We start from the raw sequence: 8,254 nt of genomic DNA, 5'->3' as shown, positions 1-8,254 counted from the left end.
GCAGTGTCTCTCTCGCTTAAAGGAAGACAGGAAAGCCAACACAGAGCTTGGAGGAAGTAGATTTTAATTCTAAGAATGTGGCAGTCTGGAAATGAAGTAAGAGACAGTGGGAACTATCTATATACTTGGAAAAGAAAAGGAAGACCTGTAGAGGGTGAAAACCCAGGCACAGGTCAATTAAAAGACTGAGGTTGAAACAAGATTCCTGAACATTTCTTCTCCCCCAGGCCTTGCATCCACAAGAACAAGTTTCCTGTGTAATAATAGTAGATGAAATTTGAAAAGCTACAAATCTTGGAATATCTCTGAGGAGAAAACCTAATACCAAAGGAGGTGGGACAAACAAGGAAAATAGAAGAATTAAAAGCTACTAATAACTAGAGATAAAACAAACGTTATCTATAGCCCAACTCAATACCAGGTTAACAAAATTCTTTACATTCAAGACCTGTTTCATCCAGTAACTGTCATCTAATAAAACATCTCCATCATTCAACAGAAGATAATAAAGCATGCTAAAAGACAGTATGAAAACACAGTTTGATGAAACAAAGCAAGCATTAGGAGAAGACTCAGATCAACACACATTTAGAATTACTAGACAAAGAATTTAAAATAACTATGATTCATATGTTGTGAGATCTAATTGGGAAAAAGATCAATATCATGTCAAACCAGATGAACAGTGTCATCAGAAAGAGAAACTTTAAAAGAATCAAAATGAAATGCTACCCAGTACAATCAGGAAAAAGGCAATGATGTCCCCTTTCACCATTCCTTTTCAACATTATGCTGGAAGTTCTAACTAAAGCAATAAGACACTAAAAGGAAATAAAATGTATATAGTTTGAGAAGAAAGAAATAAAACTGTTCACAGATGACATGACTGTCTATGTTGAAAATCTGTAAGAATTTAAAAAAAAAAATTAAAACCCTCCTGGAACTAAGTGATTATTGCAAGGTCATGTGATATAAGGTAAATATATTTTTTAAAAAATCACTTTTCTATACACTACCAATGAAAAAGTAGTTTGAAGTTAAAAACAGTACTATTTATGTAAGCTCCCCACAAAATGAAATATGTGGGTATAAATCTAACAAAATATGTACAAGATCTGTATAAGAAAAGCTATAAAATGATGAACAAAATCAAAGTAGAACTAAGTAAATGGAGAAATATGTTCATGGATAGGAAAATTCAATATCATCAAGATATTAGTTCTTCAAAACTTGATCTATAAATTCAATGTTGATTTTAACCAAAATCTCTGATAATTATTTTGTAGATATCAAGAAACTAATTAAAAAGTGTATATAGAGAGGCAAAAGACCCAGAATAACCAACACAATATTGAATTTCAGCAAAATTTGTCATAGATACTGAAAAGTGTTTTAAATTTTTTTGGAAAACAAAGGACCTAGAATAGTCAACACAATTCTGAAGAGAAGAACAAATTTAGAGAAAAAATTTTACTCAATTCAAGAATTTCTAGTGCATCTGTATTAAGGCAACATGGTATTGGCAAAAGAAAAGACATGTTGATCAATGGAGCAGAATAGGCAGTCTAGAATTAAATGCACACAAATATAATTAACCATTTTTTACAAACGTGCAAAGGTAATTCATTAAAAAAAGAATGATCTTTTTTTATAAATGATGCCAGAACAATTGTATGTCCCCGTGGGGGAAAATAAATAACCTAGGCACAGATATACTACACTAAGCAGAGATTAACTTAAAATGGATCTTAGTTGCTAAAAGAGCAAATCTTAAATGTTCTCATCACACACACAAAAAATAATAAATAGATTTTAACTTTGTGAAATGATGATGTTAACTAAACTTATTGTGGTAATCTTTTTGCAATATATGCATAATGTGAAATCACGTTTTGTACACCTAAAACTAATATAATGTCATATGTCAATTATAGCTCAATAAAAATGTATCAGGGAATAAATCTAAAACCTAAAACCTATATTTTTTAAAGTAGGCATAGAGAGATTCCTTTATAACATTGAATAATATAGAGATTTCCACCCAAAAGAAATAAAAATAAGGGAAAAGTTGAAAAATGGGACTTTCAAAGTGAAAATGTCTACATATCAAAATCCATAATTAAGAAAATTAAGAGACAGGGAATTCCCTGGGGGTGCAGTGGTTAGGACTCTGCTCCCTCACTGCCAAGGGCCCAGGTTCCATCTGTGGTCAGGAAACTAAGATGCCGCACAGCATGGCCAAAAAAAAAGAAAAAAAAAAGAAAAGAAAATTAAGAGACAAGTCACAGAATGGGAAAATAATACATGAAACCTCTTTACCTGACAAGGAAGTTGTGTTCCAAATAGATAAAGAACTTGTACAACTCAGTAGGAAAATAAAGAACACAATACGAAAAATGAGCAAAAGATTTGCATATATGCATCACAGACCTATAAAAGGCCAATGAGGATATTAACAGGTGTTTCAAAATCATTAGTTATCAAGACAATAAGAATTAAAGCCACAATGAGATAGCACTACACATGCACACAAGAATAACTAAAATTCAAAAGGCTGGCAATGAGAAATTGTGGAAAACGTACAGAATATTTGAAACTTTCATATATTGCCATGGGGGAGATAAAGTGGTACTATCACCCTGGACATTAATATAGAAAATAGCTTCTTACAAAGTTATGCATAGTATTACTATACCACTCAGCAATTACATAATTAGGTATTTAGTCCAAAGAAATGAAAACATATTTCCAAAAAGACTTGTGTATGAATGATGCTTATATCAACTTTAGGTGCCCCAAAACTCAAGGCAACCTAAATGTTCATTGATAGATCAATGGGCAAACAAATTCAGATATAGTCATACAATGGATACTAAGCGGCAGTAAACAGGAACCAACTACTGACTAATGCAATAGTGTAGATGGATCACAAAAATATTATACTGAGGAAAGAAGACATTCATAAAAGTATGCACAGTGCATAAGTCTGTTTATATGAAATTCTAGAAAAATACAACTCAACTACAGTAATGAAAAGCAGATTGGAGACTGTCTGATAAAAGGGTTGAGAGTAAGGCTTTCTGCGAAGGGGCATGAGAGTGCACTTTTGGAATAATATGGGAATTTGTTTATACCTTGATTATTGTGGTAGCTCCATTAGGTGTATATATTTGTCAAAACTCATCAAACCAAACACTAAGATCTATGCCTTTTATGTTATGCTAAATATGCTTGATTAAAAATGACTAAATAGCTGTGGGAGTTTGGATTACAGAACAGAATGCAAATATTATAAGCCTCCATAAAACCCCAATTATATAATATAATCAAGAAAATTCAAGAGGTTATGAAAAATGTAAAATTATTTACTTCACCTTTGATAATAAATTTAAGTCATACTGTCTATGAATAAAACATGAAATTTACCCCCAAAATAAATTTAATCTCAAAAGTATTTATAACCATTTTACCTTTCACTTCCAGCTTCAAAGTAGCTTTTAAAACCTGGTTTTTTAGTGGTAAATAAATAATTATCCTAAATTTAGCATTATTTATCATTGCATTTCAATTTTTCTCTCTGAAATTAATTTCAATTGGAATTAACTTTAATAAATTTATTAGAAATCAAATGCATACTATACTTCCATTTTATTAATTGTTACTATCCATCTGTCTGCCTACCTACTCACCTACCAATATCTCTTTACATATCCATTCAACCATCCTTCCATATTTCCATTCATTTGTTGACCTATATGCTCATACTCATGACCAGTATGTTGATTTATTCAACAGCAATTGCGACCCTCTTCTCATGAGCAGAAATGAGAAAGATAAAATCCTCTGTATTGCTGACTTGCTTTCCTGTAGGGTTTTAAATGTGATTTAGAGTCTACTGATCAGTTGTAGTTACACTACATCCTAGATCTTGATTTAGAATGAATCGTGTAGAGGGAAAGGCACTTGAAAACGATTTTAATATTGGACTAAGTTACCAGGGAGAGAGAGGTAGGATGAAGATCATCTGTTTTGTTGATGGTTATCTTGATATAAGGAGCATGGTTATGATGGGAGTATCTATAGTGGTGGCTTCCTGATTTGCTTTCTTTTTGCTCTTGGCAAAAACAGCAGTTCCATTGGACACTCAGTTCTAATGTGTGGCTGGACATTTAGCCTAGAGTTGTTTCTTCAGCCTTCTCAAAGATTCTTAATAAGTTGGTTTTTGCTTAAACTCTCTAGAGTGGATTCTGTTGCTTACAGATATTGTTATCACATTTTGATACTGGGTATGTTTAGACTGAGCCATCTGAACTAATTTGTCACTTTTCTCTTCATATTATTTTATGATTTTTTTTCTTTTTAAGGAACATATCATTATAATATATTCAATTAAATTATTATTTAGAAATGATGGGTAGGACAGTAAAGTCAACATTTTCTTCTAATCATCTCTTCTACTATTGTATATGTTATATTCGACACATTACATATATGTATATCTATGTGTGTATACATAAATATGCATGTGTATATATGTATACATACATACATGCCATAGGTACACACATAAATGTCTTTCTTATTATAATGAATTTCCTGAGGCCAAGGGAATTTAACATCATTATCTATTTGTTTCCCCTACCCCTGAACATGGCCTGGTATGTAATGGGTATCTAGTATATAATTAATTGAACAGAAATATTTATGCAGTGCTTTTGGAGATTAAAAAATTCCTGTTATAAAAATTGCTTTTTTTCAAAAACTTTACAGAAATCAGGAAACTCTAACTCAGTGAAAATTTGTAAAAAACAGTGCAAATTTGTATGATACCTGTAGGTTTAGAAGCAATGAGTGAAATAGTCTGTTTTCAGGGTTAGACACTCACATAAAGTGAACAATTCAACATAATATATGAGGACAAGTCCTTCAATGCTTGCAGTTTGCATAACTTTCTTCTTTTAAATTCCTAGTTTGTGAATTAAAAACTATTAATCAAGCTCATTGTGGATATTAATTTGATTCCAAATAGATTGAAAGTTCCAAATATCACAGCATCTAGGTATTTCAGTGTTACTTTAAATGAGCTAGCAGTCTCTAAAATGTCATCAGTAAATAATGCTGTCGAATAGAGAATTAGTCTTTTCAATAGAGAATTAGCCTTTTCACAGAGACATGAATGGAATCCCTGTCTGAGTAACCAAAGTTGAATCCTCATGTTGGTACTCCCTTCTCTTCACAGAAGCTGACTGGTATGAGAATTACCTAGTCCTGGTGCTTTTCCTAGTCAGCAGCAACATTTCCTCATTTATCTTCTCAGACACAGATGCCTGAGCACCTTAATAAATTAATTATCAAATCATTAATTTACAGAAGAGATTCCCTTGTCTTTATTGTATAATTTGCTTGATCTTAGTAGTGCTCTTATTATACTTTGCAACAATTGTCTATTTGGAAATTTAGAATTATGTTTTCTCCAATAGAAACAATTCTAAGAAAACAAAGAACAATAATATACAGTTTTAATTTATTTAGTTTCAGTTTCAAGCATAATTCTTAAGGCATAATTATGAATCAAGAACAGATCAACAAGAAAATCTTGACAACAAAGCAGTTTAAATGATTCAAAAAAAAATAAACAATAAAGATATTCAAATTAGTTTATTGGTATGAGTACTATATGCTACAATGTGCTTCAAGTTAGAATACGATGATGGAGTTTACACTATCTGGTAGATCTCCAAATTCTATCAGATTACTGTGACATTTATGTGACTGTTGATATTCACTCTAGCACCTATTTATTTAATACAACCTCTATTAAAGACATCCCAATATATTTATCAATAACCAACATTTTATAATAAACCATTTAATTGAAATATAACACACTCACTCAAAAATAATATCATAAGTGTAGAGATGTATGGATTATCACAAGGTAAACACACACACATAACCACCACCTGAAACAGAATCTTTTGCCAAAGTCCTCTAGTCTCTACGTCCCACAATTTTCCCAATGTTAAATACCATCTTCACTTCCAAAAATCTAAACTAATTCTGCCTATTATTGAACTTTATAGAAACAAAATCCCACAGCATGTACTTTTGGTTTCTGGTTTTCTTCACTCAGAATTATGTTGCAATAATCATCCTTATGGTTTAGCATAACAAGGCATTTATTTTCAATATTGTATGCAATTCAAGTTAGTGTATCACAACTTATTCATTCTACCACTGTTGAGTACTCAGTTTGTTGCTAATCTTTGGCTAAAATGAATAGCACTGTTATGAACATCCTTGTACATGTCTGTTGGTGAATATATTTCTATTGATAATATACCTAGGGGTAAAACTGCTGAAAAAATAAGTAGTACATATGCTCAAATTTAGTAGGTACTATTAACAGATTTCAAAAGACATTATACAAATTTACAATCCCTTCAGCAAAGTAAAATTCCAGGTGCTTCGCATTCTTTCCCAGAATTGATATTTTCCATTTCTTAGTTTTATTTCTTAATACTTTTGTGCACATTTGTATCAAAATGTTGCTTTACCTTGCATTTCCCTGATTACTAGATGAGGTTTTATAATAGTTCATGTATTTATTTTTCTTGCTAGATTAAATTGAAAATGGATGTTTGTTTCTTGTTTATTTTTCTATTTGATACCCTTATTAATTTTTATTAAATTATAGTTCATTATAACGTCTAGATACAAACCATCATCAGTTAAATGCATTATGTATATTTTCTTCCATTCCTTTGTCTTTTTTTTTTTAATCAGTCTTTTGATGGACAGAATTCCTAATCTTAATTTCGTCCTATTTGTTTTTAATTTTGGATTCCTATTTAAGAAACATTTTCCTTCCCTACCCTATGGTCAAGAAGATATTGAATTTTAAAAATTTTATTATTTTAGCTATAATATTTGGATTTAATTTCACCTGGAGCTGATTTTTGCATATGAAATGAACAAGGTCACATCTTTTTTTAAATTGAAGTACAGTTGATTTACAAAATTATGTTAGTTTCAGGTGTATGACACAGTGATTCAGTATTTTTATAGATTATACTTTTTACATGGTAGTTTGTATCTCTTTATCATCTACCCCTATATTGCCCCCTCTTTCCTCTCCCCACTGGTAGCCATTCGTTTTCCTCTATGTCCATAAGTCTGTTTCTATTTTTTTATATACATTCATTTGTTTTCCTTTTTTAATTCTGCATATAAGTGATGACATAGAGATTTTGTCTTTCTCTGTCTTAATTATTTCACTAAGCATAATACCCTCCAGGTCCACCCATGTTGTTGCAAATGACAAAATGTTATTCTTTTTTGTGGCTGAGTAATATTCCATTGCATACATATAATGACCACACAGCTTGCTTCCACAACATTGCTATAGTAAATAATGCTACTATGAACATTGGGTGCATTTATCTTTTCAAATTAGTGCTTTTAATTTTCACTTCTCTTCTTTATATGTTTGTTAGAATTTCCCTTTGAAGCCATCCAGTCCTGGACTTTTATTTGCTCTGAGTTTCTTTATTACAAATTTAATTTTACTACTATGATAGGTTTGTTCAGATTGTCTATTTCTTCCTGATTCAGTATTAGAAGTTTGAAAGTTTGTAGAAATTTGTCAATTACTTCTAGGTTGTCCCAATTCTTGGCATCATTTTTAATATTCTTTTATGATTTCTTGTATCTCTGTGATATCTGTTGTTATATCTTCTCTTTTGTTTCTTACTTTTTTTTTATTTGGGTCCTCTCTCTTCTTTTTGGTGAAACTGGCTAAAAGTTTCTCTGTTTTATTTATGTTTTCAAAAAACAGCTCTTGGTTTCCTTGGCATTTTAAATTATTTTTTGGGATGGTGTCATTTCTTTTCTCTCTTACTTTATTATTTCCTTCCTTGTACCGACTTTGAGTTTTCTTTATTTTTCTTAGTTTAATTCCTTTAGATCATAGGTTAGGTTGTTTATTAGAGATTTTTCTTCCTTCTTGATGTAAGCCTGTATTACTATGAACTTTCCTCTTAGAAATGCTTTTGTTGTAATTCTTAAATTTTGTAAAGTTTTCTTTCCATTTTCATTTGTCTTAAGGTTTTTTCTGATTTCAACTTTGATTTCTTCATTGACCCATTGGTTTTCTAGTAGCATGTTCTTTAGACTCCATGTGTTTGTACTTTTCCCATTTTTCTTCCTATGAATAAATTTCTAGTTCCATACTGTTGTGGTTGGAATATATGTT

This window comes from Mesoplodon densirostris, chromosome 8, assembly GCF_025265405.1.
Source record: "Mesoplodon densirostris isolate mMesDen1 chromosome 8, mMesDen1 primary haplotype, whole genome shotgun sequence".
In the NCBI taxonomy this organism is placed as follows: Eukaryota; Metazoa; Chordata; class Mammalia; order Artiodactyla; family Ziphiidae; genus Mesoplodon; species Mesoplodon densirostris.
Note: the sequence above shows the minus strand (reverse complement) of the source record.